Genomic DNA, 25,256 nt, shown 5'->3' with positions numbered 1-25,256 from the left:
CAAGGCCTACACATGATTGAGCATTGCAACATTCCATCATTTAGATGGGAGCATCTCTGGAGGACCCATACCTCCCTGAGAAGCTGCGAGCAAATAATGGTTTCTGGGGGAGAAGGGGCCATTTTCTTCAGTGGTATATCCATTGGTATGTTGTTGATACCCCTATAAATAACCTCATACTCATGTTCATGTAAGCAACTATATTTAACTCAGCAGGCCATGCACAGAAAAATAAATCAAAGTAGAAAAAGGACTAGATAGATGGACAAAAAAAAATGGTTGTTTGATAATAGAAGGGGAATAAGAAAGATGGTGGAAGAAGGTAATGGAAGAAAAATATATTATATTCACAAATAAAATTATCAGTCTCAGTGAAGAATAATATTTGTTTTCTGCTGTGTTATGTTAAATCATGTTAATCTCTTTTTTTGAGGTATAATTTCAATTCAAATTCTGATTTTCTTGAGGCTTCCTAGAGTTCATTCTTGCATTTGTTCAAGTCTTTGTTAAGCTTAATCTACTCGTTGTTGAGGTATTCCATTTCTTGATTTACCTTCAATATATTCATTCTCTTTGGAGGGTTCTAACATTTTCTCCAATCAAGTTAAGCCTATTGTCAAAGACTGAACACTCTAGGAGATGAATCCATTCGATTTCATTGATATGATTGTTGGTTCTTTGATAGTTTGCTTGAAATTCAGCATTTTTTTTTTTTTGAGGTAGGATCTCACTCTAGCCCAGGCTGACCTTGAATTCACTATGTACTTTCAGGGTGGCCTTGAACTCCCAGCTATCCTCCTACTTCTGCCTCCCGAGTGCTGGGATTAAAGGTGTGTGCCTCCATGCCTAGCGAAATTTAGCATTTTTTAAAATCAGGGTCTCATTGGTGTGTGTTCATTTTGGGAATGAATTTCTGTTGATTTCTCTATGATATCATAGGAAGCTTCCATAGTAGAAGTAGAAATCCTTGGTGGAGATCTCTCAGTTTTCTGACTTTCTTTGGCATTTTTTGCATTGTTGTCTACCCATTTTAGGAAGACTCTTTATCATATTGAGGAGGAAGCAATTTGTGTCCTTTGTCTCATTTACCCTCTGACACAGGTGAACAGGAATGTTGGTACTTAGTGTCCAGTCAAGATACCACAGAAAAAGGCCTAATTCCACAGCTCACACAGGGACCAGACCTCCCTGAGCAAGGGAGAGTGGGTCCTACCAGAACCATGGGACTAGGAGAAACAAGGGAACAGAGATCTGGCCTACTTCGTGCTGTGCCCTCAAGGATAAAGACCAGTGCAAGCAACCTAGACTGGGGAGTTGGGAGGATCCCAGATACATGGGTCTGGCCTACTCACTCCAGATGGCCACACCTGCCCCCACACTGACCATGCAAGGAACTCAGACCAGGGCAGTGGGAGGAGTCCAGATATGGGTCCAGCCTACTCACTCCAGACCACTTCACCTGCCCATGCACTGACCAAGCAAGGAACTAGCACCATTCTTCACTGAGACTAAAAAAATTGATCTCAAAATTCATACAGAATGACAGAAGGCCCCAGATATCCAAACATACCCTCAGCAAAGAAATACCTGTGGTGGTATCACCATCAAGGTATATTGCAAAGCCATAGTGACCAAAGCAGCATGGAGTTGGAATAAAAACAGAAACATAGACCAATAGAACCCAATTGACGACCCAGACCCTAGGACAAGCAGCTACAGCTGCTTGATCTTTGACAAAGGTGTATATAATGTTGACTGGAGAAAAGACAGCATCTTCAACAAATGGTGCTGGACAAGTTGGATGACTACATGTAGAAAATGAAATTAGACTCTCTCATGTTGCCAAACACAAAATTCAAGTTCAAATGGATTAAAGACCTCAATATAAGACCTGAAATTCTTCAAATAATGGAAGAAAAAATAGGAAACACTCTCCATGATATAGGACTGGGAAAAGATTTCCTGAACAAAACCCTAGTAGCCAAGGAAATGAAAGAAGCACTAAACCAATGTGATCTCATGAACCAGAATGCTTTTTCACAAACAAACATACCATAAACAGAGCCAATAGATTACCCACTGAATTAAAGAAACTCTTTGCCACTGACAGAAGCCTAATATCTAGAATATACAAAGATATCTGCTGATATCTGGGTAATTGTATATGCTATGCTCATCAAACTGCCCAGTAAGTATTTCTCTTAATGTTAATACCCATATATTAATGCTACTCTTATTTTTCATTAGAGAACTTTCCCTTTCCAGATGGCAGTGGCCTTGGGATGACTCAGAAGGCATCACGGTGCTGAGAAGAAGTAAACAGAGGAGTGCTCAGCACTATAATATCCCTATCACACCTTCCAAGGCCTGGGGTCCATTGCAGAAGAGGTTGCAGAAATAATGTAAGAGCCAAAGGAAAGGTAGGACTCCTTACAATGTGCTTCTCCAGACACAAAATGGCCTAGATATCCATGACCTCACAATACCTAACACTACCTACATATGACCATCATAATAAGAGGAAAAGATGATTACATCAAAATAAAAAAGAGGGTTGGAGAGACGGCTTAGCGGTTAAGCGCTTGCCTGTGAAGCCTAAGGACCCCATTTCGAGGCTCGAGTCCCCAGGACCCATGTTAGCCAGATGCACAAGGGGTGCTCACGTCTGGAGTTCTTTAGCAGTGGCTGGAAGCCCTGGCACGCCCATTCTCCCCCCCCCCTCTGTCTCTTTCTCTCTCTGTCACACTCAAATAAATAAAATTAACAAAAAAAAATTAAAATAAATAAATAAATAAAAGACAGAATTATTGAGAGGGAGAGGGGATATGATGGAGAGTGGAGTTCCAAAGGGGAAAGTTGGGGGAGAGAGGGAATTACCATGGGAGAGTGTTTGCAATCATGGAAGTTGTTAATTATATAAAAGGAAAAAAAAAACTCAAAAAACTAAACAATAAAAATCAAGCATCTCACTCCAAAAGTGGGGCACAGAACTAAATAGGGAATTCTCAGAGAAAGAATGACAAATGGCTAATATACACTTAAGAAAATGTTCAACATCCCTAACCATTAAGGAAATGCAAATTAAAGCAACTGTGAGATTCCACCTTATTCCAGTAAGGGTAGCAAACATTAAAAAATCAAATGAGAACAAATATTGATGAGGCTGTGGAGAAATAGCAACCCTCTTTCACTGTTGGTGGGAATGTAAGCTGGTAAAACCTCAGTAGAAATCAATTTGGAGACTCCTGAAAAGGATGAATATAGAGGTACCAGCAGACCCTGTTATTCCCTTACTGGCGTTTACCCTAAAAGCTCCACATCTCCATTCAGAGATACTTACTCAAACATATTTATAGCTGCTCAATTCATAATAGATAAAAACTGGAATCAACCCAGTTGTCCATCATTGGCTGAATGGATAACAAAGATGTGTTATATCTACATGATAGAATTCAACTCAGCAGTAAGAAAAAAAAATGACATATTGAAATTTGTGCAAATATGGTCGAACAGATCATTCTATGTGAACTCACACAATCACAGAAAGACAACCATTGCATGATCTCCCTTATCTGCATTTCCTAACCTGGATCAGCCCAAGTTGCTAACATAACTGAATAGCATCTTGAGGCTTAGATAATAGTGAAGGTAGGGCTTGGGGGAAGGAAAAAATGAGGGGAGACACAAAATCTGAACCAAAATTGAACTGTACTATAGAATCCTATATCCTGGATATCAGACAAAAATGTGGAACCCTCATGCAAACCTTATAAGAAGCACCTAAATCAAAGGGACATGGAGAGAGTGAGATGAAACCTAACTTCAAATTTCTACTGTTTCTCTTTCTTCTCTGGCTTTTTTTTTTCTTTTCCCTTGGCACTGGCCTGTTATTCCCTGTACCAGGATGTGGTCTACATCCACAATGGCCTGTTGATTAGAGAGTCACACTACATTTCCCAAAACAAACATGATAGACTTCTGTCATAGCACTTGATTACCTACCAGAGGTTAATGGTAAGACCTGACTACTGAAGACACCAAACACTTTTGGCATAGACAATGGAGAGACCTGGTTGGAATACAGAGGAGAGCTAGTCCCCAGATAATTAGCCCATCTAGTGCTGGAAGGCACTACATGAGCTACCAGGGAAATGTGGCCAACATCTGTCCAAGCAACTCAAAGTCTAAGCTACTCAGAAGCAAACAACCTGATGTGATGCTCACACAGGTGAAATAGTGGCACACAACCATGGTGGGTAACCAACTGCTCTTGGATTGGCTAACAAATCTGCTCAGTGGAAAGGAAACCATATCTGGAACTGGGAAACAAGTCAGAATCATATCCAGATAATAATTCTGCTTTCCATTGTTAAGTTCCCACTAACCTTAGACTATAAGGGTGTCTAAACCCTTTTAATTCTCTCTAAATTAATAATGGTTATTCCATTTAACTGGCACTGACTTCACTCTCCACAGGAGAATCTGCTTCTCTTTTTCAGATGGGAACTGGACTTGAGGAGATAAATGACCCTTCACACTCCACGTTGGCCCCTATTGAATCCACAGAGGAATTGGGGAAATGAGCAAAAATGCTGCTCTTTTAGTTAAGGTGATATCAGCACAAAGGTGATGGAGAAAGATACTGAGGATACTCAACGCCTACCAAACCAGAGACGCAGATGCTCCTAATTGCCCATCACTGAAGTAGACTTAAAATGCTCCAAACATGGCTCAGGGAATTTTACAGAACAGGGGATGGAAAGATTGTTAGAGCCACAAGTTGGGACATTTTGCACAGAGACATTGTGTCTCCCCATAACTGACTGCTGCTCCCATAATGCATGACCCACAATCCCCATGGGATTGATCTGCTTCCACAATGAGGAAGGCCTCTTCAAAAAAGGGACAGGGAGGAGGGAGAGGGTGGTACCAACATGTGATGTTTACATACAAAATCTGTCCATATCTAATAATAAATAATTGAAAGAAAAAATATAAAAATTGTCACAAATAAAGTAATTAAATTTAAATGAGCCATGTGTGGTGCGCCTTTATTCCTAGTACTTGGGTGGCAGAGGTAGGAGGACTGCTGTTAAGTTCAAGGCCAGCCTGGGACTACTGTAGGGAGTTCCAGATCAGCCTGGGCTCAGAGACCCTGCCTCGAAAAAAAAAAATTAACACGCGAAACATGTTTTAAAACCTCCAAAAGTGTCTTTATATTCAAAGGTAAACATGAAAACATGATACATAACAGTTTTATACAACAGGGATTTTTCACTTAGGCAAGGAATAAGTCTTACAACCAAATTACTTGTGAAAATCAAAGTGGAAAAGAAAGTAATTTATAAGACACAGTGGTCATTTTTGTACTTTCTCTTATATAGAAATGAAATTGATATTAGATGATTTCTTTGACCTAAGATAATTACTAAGCATTGGTAAAAACCGTTGTTCCTAAGTCATTGATAGTTGCAAGTGTTTGATCCTCTTAAACTTCCTACAAATTTATACTAGTTTAATATACAGAGGAGTAAAGATAATTTTCTATTTTATTCAGCCACACAAGGAAATTGTTTATTGGGATAAGAATGTTTCAACTCAGAAATGTAAATGAAGAAGTTAGTTTTAGTTTCAGAATTTGCTAAGAAGACAATGTTCACATATGCTTATTGCAGTATCCTATATTCACTGTGCCCAGTTTTTTTCTCATATCATAGGATATATTATAAGAAACATTTAAGTAGTATGCAATAAAAGTATAAAACAAAATATAATTTAAATACTCTATACATAAATATTATAGGGTGTAGTAGAGGACATGGAGTTATATAGTACTATACTATGAAGAAGAAGTTTGTGTATAGGCAATATTAGTTTTAGAAAAAAAATCTTGGAAGCAACTTACCACATCTATTATATCAGATTCCATCTCTTGGCTAAGATCAGGCTATTAAAAAAAACAAAAAGTTAGTCTGCATTGCTGTTATAAAATCTATTATTTTAATGGAAATGAAACTAATAATGTAACTATTTCAAACATTATTTATTTTTATATTAAATATATGAATTGTTACCTGGGTGTTGTGGCACATGCCTTCAATCCCAGCACTCAGGAAACAGAGGTAGGAGGATTGCCATGAAATTGAGGCCACCCTGAGACTACACAGGGAATTTAAGGTAAGCTTGAACTAGAGTGAAACCTTAATTCCTAAAAACTATATATATATATATATATATATATATATATATATATATATACATAAAGTTTTTTGTGTGCCATGACTTTTCATGGACACCAACCCCACTTCCTTGCAATTCACTGAATCACATATTCCTTATTCTCTGTTCTCACGCTGATCAAGGCATTACATATTGTATTTATGAAACTTTAGAATAAAAGTTCAACATGCTTAGCAGACTTGATTAATCAGTACCTATGTTGTTTTCTAATCAGGACAATTAACTTAAAATTTTTATGCTCAAATTTCCATATTTACTTATTTAGTTTCATCATGGTCAAATATTTTTGTTCTATCTTCTCATCAATATCAACATCCACTGCAAAGCTTATAAATATTTTAATGATTATTTCTGTTTACCATAGTTATTTTGAAGAAATTAATCAATTTTATAGCAAATATCGTAAGTATACAAGTACCCAAACTTATCAGCATTTAACTTTATTGAAAGCATCCTTACTTTTGTTCTCAATTTGAAGGTTATTTCCACATATTACTTTTTGCCTTCAATTGTTTATGAACAGAATGCAAGTATCTTAATTGTTCTTTCCAAATTTTATACACACACACACACATATATATATATACACACATATACATATACATATATATATATATCACACAAAAATCCTTAGTAACCATTGCACTATTCTGGTTTTTGCCTTCAAAGATTTGCTTCTTAGACCTCCCTCCATTCATGGAAAATTATAATAGACAATGTTATCTTCTGTTGCTTTGAACAAAATGTCAGAAACAAGGACTTGGAGATGGTTCCATGGGTGAAACACTGCTACACAGGAATGAGGAACCTAGTTTCAATACCTAGGAAGCATGTGTACCTGTAATCCCAGCTTGGGACAAGTTGGCTAATTTGACTACATAAATCAGTAAGTTCTAGATTCAATAAGACTCAGTATTGATAAATAAGATGAATAGTAATAGAGGATGACACCCAACCTTTGGCCTCCACACAAGTATGCACACACACACACATGAAAATGCATAGATATGTACATATGCATATGTATTCATAAAAAACACACAGGTAAAATAAATTTAATAAATGCTAAAATCAGATTTCAGTTTTAGTTTAGCTTATTTCAAGATTGTCTTCTTGTTCTGGAAGATTGTAAGGAATGTTTCATTTAGGTTACAGCTAAGGATGTTCAAGAGCATGGTGCCAGCACGTAACACTAGTAGGGCAGACATAGCCAGTGACATCACAAGGGAAGAAACATATATGTCAGTGGTAATGATGCATGCAGAAGAGAAATTCAGAGATATTTCCGAGTTCCACTATCACAAACTACTCATGTGGGATGTAATCCAATCTCAGAAATAATCTATTCCAAGGGTAGTTCCTATAATTGAATTACCTTTTACAAGTGTCCTTTTCTCTTTTGAAGTTATTTTTTAAACTTTTTATTGTTTTATTTGTTTATTTCAGTTAGAGAGAGAGATTGAGAGAGAGAGAGAGAGAGAGAGAGAGAGAGAGAGAATGGTTGCGCCAGGGCTTCTAGCCACTGGAAACAAACTCCAGATGCATGTGTCACTATGAGCATCTGGCTTATATGGGACCTGGAGAATTGAAAGATTAAAATTAAAATTGTTCAGATTAATGTGGTGTTATGTGAAGCTTCAAAAAATATATATGCATGATATTTATTTCAGGTTGATTTTCTTTTTTTACTTTTCAATAATTCAAATTACTATACAATAATGTTTATAGATGAGGTTTGTATAATTATAACCTGCCTATTAACTTGTGGAACTTTTTGAATCTGTGGGTTCAAGCCTTTTGTCACATTTGATAATTTATTCTTGGATACCATTTTAAGGTGCCTGTCATATTTTTTCTCACTCTTTTGAATTAAAATTACATGTATGTTAGACCTTTTAAACACTTTGTTCTCATCTTTTCTCTCATTGCTTTGGTTTGACATTTTGTTGTTGTTGTTGTTGTTGTTGTTGTTTTGAGGTAGGGTTTCATTCTAGCTCAGGCTGACCTCGAATTCACAATGTAGTCTCAGGGTGGTCTCAAACTCATGGAGATCCTCCTATCTCTGCCTCTCATGTGCTGAGAGTAAAGGCGTGTGCCACCATGCCCAGCCTAGGTGTGACTATTTTTAATTAATTTGTGTATCTTTTCTGCATTTCTTTAAAATATAAATCACTACTATTTTAACCCTTCTGTGATACCACAGCAACAGTGGTATAACTTTTATTATTATGAATGTTGACTATTATTTATCTGGTTTACTAATTATTTTGCCTGTGTCAGTGCCATATCTCATAATTATGCTCAAGATATTATGGAAAATGGATTGCAAAGCCTGAATTACAATATCTACATCTAAAGTATGTTAAATTGCTTTGATGTAGGCAGTAACATTACCAGCATATCACATAAATCTTGTTGGGTTTTGGTTTCAGAATTAAGATGCTATGTTTAAGTATGTTTATTAACAATAGGTTAGTGTTTTTCTAAACTCTCAAATGAAGATGCTCAACAAACGTAATTATTGAGAATGCTCATACATGAATATATTGTAATTGGATCATATTCCTGTCATATTACTCTTTGTTCCCCTTCTCCCACATCTATTCTACTGAGTACCCTACTGTTTCCAAGTAGTTCTTCTTCTGTTTTGATGTATCATTCTTTTTGTCCTCCTCTGTCTTCTCTGTCAAAATGTTGATTGGCTCAGTTTTGTTCAGGTCTTTTTGAGGTACACTATGTTTTTTATAGTCTATTTTTTTCCTGTAATTTTTGTCTTACAAGGTTCCCTGAGCCTTGGAGGGTATGATAGAGATGCCTCATTTAGTGTTGTGCTTGCTACTGCTTCTTATTTTTTGGCTTTGATAAGTTTTGAGACTCCTCAGTACATACAGCCATCTTTACAGAGAAGCTTCTCTGGCTAGCAGTGAAAGCAGCACTAATATTCTTTTCGCCCCCTCCTCAGAAATGTTTCCTTAGTCCTGGTGAGTATTCATGAGATGACACATCCAGTGCCAAGCACTGGGCTTTCTCTTCTTCTCATAACCTTGATGAGTCTTAGGTCTCCTAGAATTTTCATTTTCATCTGTACAGATTCCTTTCTGATCAAAAGTGCCAAAACATTAATTAATGGGCATAAATATATCTATTTGGTAGGTAATTCAGTGGGTTCATAGTATTTGTTTAGTCAAAGAAAAGTGGTAGCTTTCCTCTAGGGCCTATGTTCTTTCAAGTCATAGGTTTTTGATTCAGAAAGAAATTCCCTACCACTGGGAAGGGCTGAAAATCACTCAGACAGCAATTGATCACCCTCACTTATTAATGGCCACTATTGCATCAGTGGGCACATCTTGCCTGGCTGATTTATCGTGTGTTTGCAGAATCCACTGCTTATTAAGACTATGGATGACTTTCCTCGCCCAGCAGTTTACACAACTTTTTCCAGCACTATTGCAGGTAGCCAGCAGGGAGGTGGCTTCCAGCTCAGTTCTAGCTTGATTTCTCAATGTTCTAACCACTAAGTATTATGGTGTCTTCAGCAATATTGTCTTACCATTTAGCTCTTGTAGGTAACAAAGGGCATTGGAAAGAAACTGAATTGTTTTGGGGGCCACATTGGTCCCCCTATTTAAGACCTCACTGGTGGGGGTGGCCCCATCACTGCAACTGGAAGTTACCTGCCACCAACTAAAGATTAAGGATAAATCTTTCTCCGTCTAGCAAGGGCCTTTTTCTCCAGTTCATCTCTTTCTCTTTCCTTCTCCTTCTCCATCTCTTTCTCCCTTTCTTCCCTCCCACCCTTTTTCTTTAAATGTATTTTAGTTAACTAGTGAAGAAGTGACTTTCTATATTTATTTATAATGTCTTTATGTTTATGTATCACTCCTCCACCATCTCCTCTCCTACCTCCCTTTCCCCTGTCCCTGTTTAGACCTTTCCACCTCCTATGCTCTGTCCCTGTATTTGCCTGCCTACTATCTTATACCTTAATCCCTCCCCATTTCTCCTCTCTCAATACATCATTCTACCTTCTTTTTGCATGTCTAAAAATACTGTACATTTTAAAAATGTTATTTTGGCCCTTTGTATTTCTTCTTTAGAGACCTCTCTATTAAGTTCCATGTCCATTTTTGACAGAATTGGTTGAGATTTTTTATTACTTAGTTATTTGAATTCTTTGTATACTATACATATTAATCCTCTATCATATGTATAGCTGGTAAATATTTTCAACCATTCTACTGGTCGTCTGTTGACTCAGTTTACAGTTTCATTGGCTAATTAACAGCCTTTTAGTTCTTAAAATCTACTTGCTGATTGTCTTATTCTCTTGGTTACTGAAGTCTTATTCAGAAAGTCCTTCCCATGCCTAATATCTTCAAGTATTTTCCATAATTTTACTCTTTTGTTTTCAGAACTGCAAATTTTACAATGATGTGTTTGATCCATATGAAGCCAATTTTTGCCCATGATGTGAGATAAGGTTTAGATTTGCTCTTCTCTATGTAGATATAGTTTTCCCAGGACCATTTGCTAAATTTTCAATGTGTGTTTTTAGCCTTTTCATCAAGAAATTGACTATAGTGACATGAATTTATTCCTAGAACTTCTTTTCTATTCGATTGATCTACATGTCTCTTTGTGCCAGTATCATGCTGTTTTTAGTACTATGGTTCTATAGCATATATTGAAATTGTATATGTAGTATTGTTTTGCTGAGAACACTTTTTGGAGGAATCTGTGCTTCTGTGTGAATTTTTTTTCCCCCTTTGGTAAAGACTGTAGCTGGAATTTCAATTTAAATTGCATTGGATCTGTAAATTGCTTTGTGTAGGATGTCCATTGAACGATATTAATTCTTCCAAGCCATGAGCATGGGAAGTCTTTCCATCTTTTTGTCTTTAATTTCATTAGTGTTTAAAATCATTGAGAGGTCTTTCACTTCTTTGGTAGGGGGATATTCTGAGGTATGTCATAAACAATTTCTCATTTGAAAAAATTATTTGTGAGGGGAGAGTTTGTGTCTGTGTGTGTATGGGTACAACAGTGCTACTTGCTGCTGCAAACTCCGGATCCATATAATAATTTTGGACATCTGGCTTTATTTGGGTACTGAGTAATCAACCCAAACTGGCAGGCTTTGCAAGCAAGCACCTTTAGCTGCTGAGTCATCTCCTCCACCCAGTATGTAATATTTGGGTGCTCTTGAGAATGGGACTCATTCCTTGATTTCTTCTGTAGTATGTTTTTCAATTGCATATATAAGGGCTACAGATTTTTATGGACTAATTTTGTATCTTGCTACTTTACTGAAATTGTTGATCCACTCTAGTTTTCAGATAGAATCTTTTTTACTCGCTCAGATACATAAACATCTGAAAGTAAGCACAGTTTGACTTTTTCCTTTCCAATTTATATCAAATTCATTTCTCTTGTCATCACTCTAGTAAAAAAATTGGTAAGTACTATGTGAAATAGTAATGGGGAGATTGAATGCCCTTTTCTCATTTCATATATTAGTGGGCATGCTTCATGGTTTACTCAATTTAGAATACTATTGGGTTTATGTTTGTCATATATAGCCTTGATTATGTTGAGAAATGATCCATCCACCCCCGAGTCTCTGCAAAGGTTTTATCAGGAAGGGATATTATATTTTGGCAAGTCTTTTCTGCACCTATTGAGATGATCACCTCATTTCTGTTGATATGTCTGTTTATGTGATGTTTTACTTCTGCATGCCCTGAGATTAAACCTAATTGATTGAGAGGAATGGTATTGTTAATATGTTCTTGAATTTGATTTTTGGGTATTTTATTGAAAATTTTTGTGCCTATGTTCATCAGGGATATTGGTTTAGAGATTTCATTTTTTATTGATGTTGAACCTCTGATTATGCTATTAATGTAATGCTGACAACAAAAAGGAGTTAAGGGTGTATTACCTCCTTTTAACTCTTATGAAGTAACTTAAAAAGCAATGGTTTTAGATGTTCTATAAAGGTAGGATGGAATTCTGCCTGGATATATTTACGTTGGAAGATTTTGATTAGTCTTAATCTCATTATTGGTTAAAACTCTATTTAAATTCTTTATTTACTCATTGATTAACTTTGGTGGATCATATGTGTCAAAAAATTTATCCATTTCTACTAAATTTTCCAGTTTTCATTTTATCAATTTCATTGTTATCTGTTATAGCTCCCTTTTCATCTCTAATTTAGGGTCCTCTTCTATTTCTTTTGTTAATTTGGCTAAACATTTATCAGTATTGGTCATCATTGTAAAGAATCAAATCTTTGATTCATAGATTCTTTTGTTTCCTCAATATTTTTTAAATATTGGGATCTTTAATATGTGGCAAAATTTTCTTATTGTTATGACATTATTCTCTTATGTTCCTTTCCCTGACCTCCATTCCACTGAGGGTCCTCCTTAATGTGGGTATAGTAGTTGCTGTGGGGTCATGGAGGCACCAGTTTCTATGACAAGGAAAATGCCTCTCATTATATCCTTCTACCCTATGGCTCTTACATTTTTTTTTATTTATCCTCTTCTGTAATATTCTTTAGGCCTTAGAGGCACACTAAAAGTCCACTTTACTGTTGAGTCTTCAGAAGTCTCTTATTTTCTGCATTGAGGTTTTCTTAACTTTTATTTAAATAATTTCTTCCCATATCTTACTTTTTGAATATGGACTTTTGGATTTGATTTGTTCTTGTTTGGCCAAAGTTTCAAGTGGAATATTAGGTTATTTATTTGGGGTTTCTTTTTTATCTGATGTAGCCATTTAGAACTATAAGCTTTCTTCTTACATTATCCTTTATAATGTCCCACAAATTTTTGGTACAGTGAGTATTCATTTTCATTTAGTTATAAGACTATTTTATTTCTTCTTGATTTCTTCAACAACCCATTAATTGTTCAATCTCCAGGAGGGTATTTTTTTTTGTATTTTCTGTAATTTTTCTTGCTATTGACTTCTAGCTTTTTTACATTATATTCAGATAAATATAAGGAGTTATTTCTAGTTTACTAAATTTGTTGAGAATTAGTCTATTTTAGAAAACATTTCATGGGCCAATAAGACTACTATGTGTTCTTCAGTGTTTGATGTAATGCTATGAAAATGTTTGTTAAGTCTAATTGATCTATGATGCCCTTTACCCCTCTTGTTTCTCTGTTTATCTTCTAGCGAAGTGACCTGTGGAGTATTGATGCCACCAATTATTGTGTTGTGATTTATCTCTGACTTTATATCTAGCATTTTATAATATCATTAGTGCATCTATATTTGGTGTTATGACTAATTATAATTTTAATGTCCTCTTGGTGAACTGTTCCCCTGATTAATATAATGTGACATTCTTCAACTCATCTCATTAATTTTGGTTTGAAATATATTTTGAAAGATATTAGAATATCCACACCTGCCTGTTTCCTAGTTCAATTTGCTTGTAATATTTTATCTATTCTGTGAAAGTACGACAGGGTGAACCTAGCAACTGTATATGACTGCAAAGTGACTTTCATGAAGGCAGCAAAAATATATAGATCCTGTTTTCTGATCAAGGCTATTAGTTTATGTCTTTTGAATGGGGATTGAGACCATTAATATTCAGTGTTAGAATATTAGTGACCGACATGTCCTTTTGTCATCTGTAGTTATAATTCTCCTCTAATTTCATCCATAGTCCCATGGAAATCTGTAATGTCTAAATGCCAATTCTTGAAGTTTGGGATTGAACTCTTCCTAAAGCTTCAGGGTTACCAGATACATGGTTAATGAGTAGGAATAGGTTGGCTCAAAATTTGGCTTAAGACTTTCATTTATTAAATCATGTTATTGTAAATATGGAGGAAGAGAAAATAATTTAGTATATTTTAAGCCACATAGGATTTTAAGAATGGTAAGTGAGCATTGACTTCAACTTAAAGTTCCTGGCTGACTCTTCCACTATACAGTTGTTTTCCTTCATTGAAAAGGTATTGCATATGACCCCTTTCCATCAATTACCCTATTAAAGTTTCCAGATAACTTGCTGTACCGTCTCCACCAGTAATTTCTTTTCACCTTACATTCTATGTTGTAGAAGTTAGAGGTTTGGAAAATAAATCGTATGAAACAATCTCTGCTAGTTTGAAAGTTTTCTTCAGTAGCTTCCTGATGCCTTCCCCTCAATGTAGAGCTGAACGTAGACCTTGAACAAGACTTTGGTTCCAGGCTTGACATTGGTTTAAGGGAATGTTATGGCTTACACATTTTTTTCTTCATACTATGAAAACTTTCACCATTTCATAACTTTCTTATCATTAAGTACACACTGAGGTAGCACAATAAACTTAGTTTGAGGACATTGTTTTTTAAATAACAACCTTGCTAAGTGTCTCATACTAGAGGCCAAGCTTTCAACTTACCTCATGTTTTGTCATGCCTTCATCACTAAGTTTAATTACTTGAAGCTTTGAATATGGAGTAGCAGATTACAAATCAGTATGTTTTATCTACTTTAAAACTTATTGTTTATATGTTTATTTTAACATACTGCATAATAATATTTTCATGGGATTATATTTCAAATCATTTGTTTAATCTTTCATTTTATTTGAAACTATATCTCATTAACAAGCCCAGGTTGTACTAAAGCTTGTTATGTAGTCTAGGTTGAAATCAAATTATTGATCCTCCTACCTCAGCTTCCTGAATTCAGGGATTACAGGCAGTCCTCATCATAACTCTATACACAGATAAGTTGTCATGTATTTATGCATAAAACACTAGATTTTTAATCTATAAATATGTAATATGCATTTAAATTATTATAGGAATACTTCTATTAAAACTGGTTAAAATTTTCAATTTAAAATAATATTTGGCTAGGTTTCAAATACCTCTTTTTTTTTTCTTTTGGTTTTTGAGGTAGGGTCTCACTCTAGCCCAGGCTGACCTGGAATTCATTATGGAGCCACAGGGTGGCCTCGAACTCACAGTGATCCTCCTACTTTTGCCTCCCAGAAGTGGGTTTAAAGGTGTGCACCACCAAGCCGGGCCCTCTCTATTTTTTATATCACTTTTTCCTTATCATATTTTGGTAACTTGGCTCCTCTTTTTAACAACTACATGATAATTCATTTATAATTACTTTGATCATTCTATTGTTTTAAACTGTGGTAATGATAGTTGTTGGCAAACAGTTATATACTTGTCTACTATTTTTACATTTCTTGTGGGCAGAGGTTCTGTTTCTCAGCATGGGATTTACAAGGATGCTAGTGTTGCAAACACCTTTAAAGACAAAGATAGTGGAGTGAAATCTGTGCTAACTATTCATCTGGCAGTTAATATCCAGAATATTTAATGAAATCAAAAGTAAAAAGTAAAATAGCCAAGTAATCAAAACAATAAATTAAAAATAAGCATTTTTAAAAAGGAAACATTGGAAAATAGTCAACATCATAAACAATAGGAAAAACACAAAACTATACCAATATTCTATCTTACCCCAGGAAGAATGAATATTATCAAGAAACTAAACAACAACAATTTCTGGTGACAATATTGTAGAAAATGAACACTCATGCATTTCTGGTAAGAAAGAAAATAAGTTCAGCTATTTAGGAAGTCAGTATGGAGGTTTCTCAGAAAACTAAAAGTACAGCAACCATATTATGTGGCCAATAACTGTTGAAGGCATTTACCCAGAACACACTAAAGCCACATATCCCAGAGATACTTGCACACCAATGTTAGTTTAGTGTAGCACTACTTACAAGAACTAAGAAATGGAATGCTTATACTTGAAAGTTCTTACAAAAATCATAGTGATATCAAATTCATGAAAGGCATATCTATAATTCATCCATATAATATATGGCTACTATAATATAGCAATAAATCCATTCTTTGTGGAACAAACCCATTGATGCTTTTTTATTTTGTATTAATTTTTAAATATCTTTGAATTTTTTATTAGCTAACAAAGAATTAGGTTTTATTATGGTATTTTCATACATTTTTGTTACCCTTTCTCCCTTCCCTTTAGGCCTTTTCCCCCAACTAAGCCTCCTTTGTGCTTTCATACGGCTTGTTTCCTTCTGTCCTTTCCCTGTTCTCCTCACCTCTTATTTCCCAAATTATGATCTTTTACAAAGAATAATACCCAATAAATAAGAGGATATCATCTATGATTTAAATGTTATTTATGAATGTTCCTATTATTATGTAAAATAGTTTAGCCTTGCACATTCTGGACAAATTTTACTTTTATAATCTTAAATTTTATCATATGATATGTCTGAAAATCAGTACCTATACAATTTACAATTATCTAAACACACATATATGTGTGTGTGTGTGTGTGTGTGCATGTTTGTGTGTGTGTGTGTGTATTGTTAATAACACATTTATTTTTTGGAAGCAGAATTACTTGACACATTGAATTAGCTTAGAATTCCCATCGTATATCCATCACTTTATGGTACCAGATGATGCATTTAGTAACAAAAGATGTAACAGTACATAAAATTTCTAAAAATAATGAATTAATTGCAAAAATTACATGGGGAAAGGGTAATGATGTTAATACTATAACACTGTTGCTTTACCAAAAGTTGGAACTGGATTTCAGATATTAGCATAACATGCTTTCAAGTACAAACCTTTTAACTGTGGTAATAAATAAAAAGCATTTATGACATTAGTAAATGCAAACATAAATTATTTCCCTTGGCATAAAATAATTTTTAAAGAGAAACAACATAAGCCAGATCTATATTTAATTTTTTCATGTGGCTAACAGAAAAGCCTTTATAGGAAGCTAAATTAGGAAATATTGAACCTGATAAGATATTGCAACATTTTTATTTTCAGGTTGATAGGTGTATTCCAACACCTTAAGAATTGCAAATGCGAAAGAGTGGAGATTCCCATTGCTTTTATAAAATAAATATGCAAATAGAACAAGAAAATTTTTTATTAAGTTGAACTTTGTATAGACACAGTATGTGTTGGTGCTATCATTTCCTTCCTCAATGCCCTCATTTTAATGAGAATCCTTCTCAGTGGGATTGCTGATATTCCCCATGGAGTTATGGGATATGAGATGTGAAAGCAGTAGTTAATCACTGTGTGGAGTGGAGAAAATGTCTCTGGAAATTCTCTGAGCCATGGTGGGGTGTGTTTTAAGTCTACTTTAGTGTTGCAATCTCAGTAGCTTCTGGATTTATGCTTTGATATGATATGTTTTGAGTATCCTCATAAGACACATATACAACAGATTTTACAACCAGAAACTCCACTTAAATCAATATGGAATTTTTACATAATCACACCTAGCTTAAAATGAGAGGAAGCAACTCTACTCAATAATAGCAAAAGTCGACCTTCAAAAGATTAGCATCGGGCTGGAGAGATGGCTTAGCGGTTAAGCGCTTGCCTGTGAAGCCTAAGGACCCTGGTTCAAGGCTCGGTTCCCCAGGTCCCACGTTAGCCAGATGCACAAGGGGGCACATGCATCTGGAGTTCGTTTGCAGAGGCTGGAAGCCCTGGCGCGCCCATTCTCTCTCTCTCCCTCTCTCTGTCTTTCTATCTGTGTCTGTCGCTCTCAAATAAAAAAAAAAATTAAAAAAATATTAGCATCATTCTTCATTCTAAATCATTACTAATTCTAACATTTAATGAACATTAAATAACTTGAGTATTTAATTTTGTAAGATTTTTCTTGTATGAAGTCATAATTATTTAGGAAATTTAAGCTATTTAAAAGAAGCCAGAGAGAATCTCTGAAGTAAAAGTTTCCTTATTGAGAAAAACAAGAAAGAGTTAACCTGGGATGAAAGAAACCATTTTATTAAAAAAGGTAATTATGGAAGATACTTTCTTTTCTGGAGCATTAGTTTACATTAGAGTTCAAAAAATAAAGACAACTCTTTAAAACAAATCTCAAGATTTGTAGTTATATTTTTGTAATCAGTGAAAGTGTAATTATGTGCATGTGCATAGCAAACAGTAAATATCAAGTCAATAGTTACTTTTCCATTGCCCAGCACTGAGGATACAAACAACTATACTCTTCTATAATACAAATACCATTCAAAATTCATCAAAGCAGAAATTCAAAGTTTACAGAAAAATCTACAGTAAAGAACACTTAAAACACACTCAGCAAAACTCAGGTAAAATTTCAGAAGAGAGGGGCAGAAAGATTTTAAGAGCCACAGGGTAGAAAGTTGTACTCAGGCACGGCTTCTACCACACAGGCTGACTGATGCACTTACAACCCCACAGGGCTTATTAATAACTCCACTGAAGAGTGTCCTCAAAGGAGTATGGTTGGGAGAAAGGGGATATAAGAGTATAACATGATGGGACTATGATCATCATGTGATATATACATACAATAAAGTTCATAATTTAAAATATACATCTTTAGTTGGTATATTGAGTCATACTCCAGTTCATGTCAAATAAATTATGTCTGTATAATAATGTGAACTAGAAAGCATAGTGTAACTCCCAAAATATAAAATGTTTCTGGATTGGTGCCTGATTTTAATAGTCTCTGTTGCTTTTTATCATTATCATTGCAAGAAATTATGATGATTGGTAAAGACCTGGGTTGAAGCTACAAATGATGGCACACCTCATAACAGTACTTCTTGGAAAATGTGAAGAATGTGGAATACTTTAAAAGAGCCTACCCATCAAATCTTTGACAAACAAGAAAGGGAAGAACTTCAGGTAAAAGGCATGGAAAATATCCCTTCAAAACCAAATATCAGTGAATAACCATAAGAAAATTAAAAGACCTCTGTAATAAAAACATTAAAACACAGAATAAAAAATGTGGAGGACACAAGATAGGATATCTCCCATGTTCATTGATTGGAAGAATTGATATCATGAAAATGGTCATCCTATCAAAAGCAATATGTACATCCAATGCAATTTCAATTTAAATTCATCACTATTATTCATAGATGTAAAAATAATCATCTTAAAATATATGGAAACACAAATGACCTCTGATAGACTAAAATGTCCTCAACAAAAAATACTACAGATAGCACCACCACTCCCGATTTTAAGTTATACTACAAAACCATAGTAATATAAATATCATAGTATTGGCACAAAACAAACTCATACTACAATAGAAAAGAAGATCCAGGTATATTTTCAGGTAACTAAAGCTAACTAAACTTTGATAAAGAACCTAAAAAATCACTGGAAAATAAAAGACAGTATTTTCTACAAGTGTAAAAATGAATCTAGACTCTTCCTCAGCCTGCACAAAAATCAACTCCAAATGGATCAAGAACTTCAATATAAGAATAGAAGATGACTTCTGGGATAAGACTCCAATAGCTTAGTTAATAAGAAAAACACTCAACCAATGGGATTTCATGAAACTAAAAAGTTAATGTGCAAGTAAGCAACCAATCAACTAGTTCAACAGACAATCTAGAGAATGGAAGTAAATATTTGACAGCTATATATTTAACAGAGGTATAATATCTAGAATACACAAAGAATGCAAAACACTAAGCAAAAAATAAATAAATAAACCCAGTCAAAAGCAGCACAGGGAACTGAACACAAAGGGGCAATAAAAATCCAAAAACTGTTCAACGTCTTTTAAAGAAATTATTTCAATCAGAGAGAGATACAGAGAAGGGATAAGTTAGAGAAAATGGTTGTACCAGGGCCTGCAGCCACTGCAGATGCACTCTAGATGCATGAAATACAATATACATATGGCTTTATGTGCATACCAGAAAATCAAACCCAGGTTGTTAGGCTTTGCAGGCAAGCATCTTAATCACTGAGTAATCTCTCTAGCCGTAGAATTACAAATTAAAATTTTATAAGATTATATCTCACTCTGGTTAAAATGACAATCATCAAAAAATCAAATGCTAGTGATGGTGTGGGGATAGAGGAACACTTATTCATTGTTTGTGGGAGTGTAAAGTGCTACAACGTCTCTGGGGAAATCAGTATGAAGGATTCTCAAAAATGTAAAAGTAGATGTACCGTTTGATGCATGTATTCCACTCATGGGTATGTATAGAGACACTTGCCCAGCCATGTTTGTTGCTGTTTTTCACAATAGCTACTAAATACAATTACCCCAGATGCATATAGACGAATGGATAATGAAGATCTAGTGTATATACACAATGGAATCCTACCACAGCATTAAGGAAAAATGAAATTAGAAATTTGCAGGAAGTGGATAGACCTGGATAAAATCATACTAAGTATGGTAGCTCATGCACAAAAAGAAAAATACTGCATGTCCTCTTTCCTTTGAGAATACTAGTTTGGAATAGATAGATTTGGCTGTACATTGTAGTAAGTTTCAGTACTAGTGGCCTAGAAGCTAGAATGAGGCTTGGAGGGAGGGATTATGGGACAATATGGCAATCAATTGTGGGACAGAGTCCAGGGAGTGAAAAGGTCTAAGGCAGGAAGGGCAAAGGGAAGGAGAGATGGTGAGGGGTACACAAAACTAAAGAAATTGTGAATAAAGTAGCACAGATACCTAATTTTTTAGCTATATTAAAAGAAAAACTTAAAATAAAGAGAGACGAGAGTGAGAGATAGCTTATAGAGCTTTACCCTTTCAGGGTGGAGAACATTTTATTCTAAAGACATGGGTTGTTGCAGGTGAGTCTTAGAGCCAGAGATGAGTCATTCCCCACACAATGAGTTATTGGTCAGGAAGGCCCATATGCCTCCCAAAGCATTAGAGAATACTGCCAATGTGTTGGTTACTGCTGCAGTTATCTTCTTGCTGTTGGAAAAATATCTAAGCAAAAGCAGATTATGGGAGGAAAATGTTTATTTCAAGCTTTCAGATTCCTGGGGAAATTCCATCTTAGTGGAAGAAGCTGGCTTACTTCCATAGATACATAGCAGAGAGAGAGCAAAAGCACAACTAGTAAGCATGAGTATCCAGAGCTAAAACATATTAGGGCTGGACTCTAAATCCATCCCCAGGAACTAAACTCCTCCAGCATGGCTCCTCTCACTAAAGACCAAGTAGGAAGCTTAATATTAACCAAAATTCCTATGTTGTTGGGTACATAATCCACATCCAAACCACCACATTCTTCCCTTGGCCCCAAAGACTCATGATCATCCTAAAATGCAAATTGCACTCTATCCAACTTCAAAGGTCCCAATAATTTTTACCAACTTTAACATCATTCAAATCCACACTTTCATTTGTGATTCAAGACTGCCTCTTAACTGTGAACCCTGTAAAATCAAAGCACAAGTTACATACCTCCAATACAACATGACAGAGAATAAATATTTCCATTGCAAAAATAGATAAAAACAAAGAGAGACTTGAACAATGTTAAATCAATAACTAGTAGGTATACATCAAACATCTGTAGTTCTAAGCCCAACACCCATAATCATAGATGAATGGGTTATGGGTTTTCATTCTTCTCCAGCTGTGGAATAGCAGGAATCCCACAACCCTGATGTATCCAAAACATCTTTGGGTCTATACTGCAAAAAACAGTTAATCTTCACAACTTCATATAATGACCTTACTTTGCCTCCCCTGAATAATTTTAACCCCCTTTCACAACACTGCATCTTTTTGGCTCCTAAAAGTAGTATATCTTCATACAGTGGACTTACTGGGTCTCTACATAGAGATTTCAACAGTGATTTACATGCCACCTGTCAGGGGCTCCAGGAACTGTATATGCTTCATGACTAACTTTACTGCAATTCTCATGCTTCCATAACCAGTAGCAGGTAAGCAGCATAGCCAAAATCATAAATCTGAGGTGGGGAGGGATTAAACTTGACTTTCAAGAGGATATTCTTCACCAGTCTTCCCTTAAGCCATCTTCTTTCAAAAGAATTTGTACCCTTACTACCTTGAGCCTTTCATGGCTCACCTTCAGAGTAACATTACTATTGCTTCAATGCAAAGCAGTTTGCTCACCATTAATGGTGGCAATCTTAACAATTTTAGCTTTAGTAAATTGTCTCTGTTCCATTAACTTCAAACTTGCTTCAAGTTTTCTTGTAATAAATCTTATATCTCTCATATTTTTCTGTTCTATATGTTACACCATATATTCCACCAAGAATACCACTTTAATCTAATTCTCATGAGACAGGTGCCACTCACCCAGACTTTTCACCAGTAGCCCAGTTCCAACAATGCTTTCTCCATCTCCTTCGAAATATTTTGTTTTTAATATTTTATATTTATTTATTTGACAGAGAGAAGGAGGGAGAGAGAGAGATATAGAATGGGTGCAAGAGGGCCTCCAACCACTGCAAACGAACTCCAAACACATGTGCCACCTTGTGTATCTGGCTAGCGTTGGTCCTGGGGAACTGTACCTGGGTCCTTTGGCTTTTCAAGAAAATGCCTTACCCATTAAGCAATCCCTCCATCCCTCTTGTGAAAGTTATTAAACTAAGTCCTTATAGTCTATAATTCTCTCTGCATGTATAATATACAAATGATCAACAGAAGTGTCCATAAAGCTCAGATTACAGTACTGCAAGTCTTCTTCAGTCCAAAGTAGCAAATTCTTTCACATTCCTCCTGCAAATACATTCCATTTAAAAGTACCAAACCCACCATTGGGTGTGGTGTTGAACTCCTTTAATCCCAAGACTCAGGATGCAGAGGTAGGAGGATAGTCCAGAATTTGAGGCTACTCTGAGACTACATAGTGAATTCCAGGTCAGCCTGGGCTAGAACAATACCTTACCTCAAACAACAACAACAACAAAAAAGTCCAAACCCATAGAAACAACCCTACTTCTTTGTACCAATTTGCTGTTGTAGTTACCATCACATTGTTGGGGAAAAACATACAAACAAAGTAGTTTATGAGAGGAAAGGGTTTATTTCAGGTTTACATATTATGGTAAGAACAAGCTGGTTCATGTCCATATATCCTTAGCAGAGAGAGGAAACAATATAACCAGCAAGCCCTGACAGCTAAAACTTGGCATGTCTAACTAGAGGATCGCTTTGACTGTTCTTTGGCTAAATGGAGACATTCTGCCTTTGAAGTCTATATGTTTAAGCCCTTTCATTCATGCAGTTCTCACTTTTGATTAGAGAACTTTCTCTCTCTTTCTTTTTTAATAGATGAAGGCAAATACTGAGGAGCCTAAAGACTCATGAAAAGGACAGAAGAAGAAAAAGTCCAAGAGCTAGATGAGTCATCTATTTCACACACACACTAGGTCTAAGGAAACATTGCAGAAGGAGTTGAGCACAAAGTTTGATGTTCTCCCTGATAGCCACATAATCATCTCTATGGAGATTGTGGTAGACACTGAGGACACTTAACACTCACCAACATAGATAATAGTAGACCTTAAAACTAAAGGATATTTCTACCATTCCCTCTAAGGTTCAAGGAACATTGGGGGGTGGGAAGAATGTAAGAGTCATAGGGTGTATAATTTTACCTGGGGGAAATATCCTTCTGAATGAACTACCTGGAATATCCATGCCCCTTTTGATACCCCATAGAAGCAACATGGGTCAATACTGCTGAGTGGAAGGCAGAGGAGTGGCAGCTTCCTGAGCTGCACACTGCTAGGCATCTTTTTTTTCCCCCTGCCCTCTCACTGGCTGCAGAAAATGGTGAAAAAAAATCACTTAAAATGATGTTTTGAGGGTCATACTCGATGCCACCCAGGAAGAATTGAAAAAGGATATAGGAAACTGGTATTGAAGTACCACCTTGATAAGAATCCAAATGAAGTGGAAAAGTTTAAGCAGATCTCTCAATCTTACAAAGTTCTCTCTGATTTGAAGACAGGGGGTTATATGACAAAGGAGGAGAACAGGAAATGAAGAAGGGTGGAGCAGGTGGTGATTTTGGCTCTCCCATGGACATTTTGATATGTTTTTTGGAGGAGGAAGGATGGAGAGAGAAAGGAGAGGTACAAATATTGTGCAACAGCTCCCCATAACCTTGGAAGACTTATATAATGGTGCAACAAGAAAACTGGTTCTGCAAAAGAACATGATTTGTGACAAATGTGAAGGCCAAAGTGGTAAGAAAGAAGCAGTAGAGTGCTGTTCCAACTGCCTAGGCACTGGAATGCAAATAAGGATTCATGAGATAGGACCAGGAATGCTTCATTAAATTCAATCTGTGTGCATGAAGTGCCAGTGCCATGGAGAACAGATCAGTCCTAAAGATAGATATAAAAGCTGCAATGGTTTTGTGTGTAAAATACTATAGAAGTGGACTTGAATAAATTTCTGCTTTAAAAAAAAAGGGGTAAAGTAGGGAGGAGAGAGGGAATTATCATGCGATATTGTTTACAGTCAGGGAAGTTGTTAATAAAAAAAATAAATAAATAAAAATAAAAAATATTTAAAATGGCAAAAAAAAAGCTGCAATGGAAGGAAGGTAGTTCAAGAAAAGAAAATTTTGTAAGTTCATATTGATAAAAGAATGGAAGATGGCCAGAAAAGAACATTCCATGGTGAAGGAGACCAAGAATCAGGACTGGAGCCACGATATATTATCATTGTGTTAGATCAGAAGGACCTTGTGATTTTTACTGACTGAAGAGAAGACCTTTTCATGTGAATGGATATACAGATTATAGAAGCATTGTGTGGATTCCAAAAGGCAGTATCTACTCTTGACAACTGAATCATAGTCATCACCTCTCATCCAGGTACGATTGTCAAGCACAGTGATATCAAAGGTGTGGTAAATGAAGGTATGCCAATTTATCACCAGCCATATGAAAAAGGATGTCTAGTCATTGAGTTTTAGGTAAATTTTCCTCAAAATGCCTTTCTCTCCCCTGTTAAACTCTTTTTGCTGGAAAAACTCCTTAATGAGATGAAGGAAGTAGAAGAGACTGATGAAATGGATCAGGTAGAACTAGTGGACTTTGATCCAAATCAGGAAATACAGCACTATTATTATGGAGAATCATATGAGGATGATGAGCATTATCCCAGAGGTGGTGTTTAGTGTCAGACCACTTAA

The 25,256-nt window shown here is 35.7% G+C and overlaps 1 pseudogene; it reads left to right on the top strand.

Moving 5' to 3' along the window:
• The first annotated feature begins 309 nt into the window (after positions 1-309).
• On the top strand, positions 310-25,256 carry LOC101608272 (annotated as a pseudogene).

Source organism: Jaculus jaculus, chromosome X (genome assembly GCF_020740685.1).
Source record: "Jaculus jaculus isolate mJacJac1 chromosome X, mJacJac1.mat.Y.cur, whole genome shotgun sequence".
Taxonomy (NCBI): Eukaryota; Metazoa; Chordata; class Mammalia; order Rodentia; family Dipodidae; genus Jaculus; species Jaculus jaculus.
The sequence above is the reverse complement of the archived record's forward strand: the minus strand, read 5'-3'. Positions and strand labels throughout refer to the sequence as shown.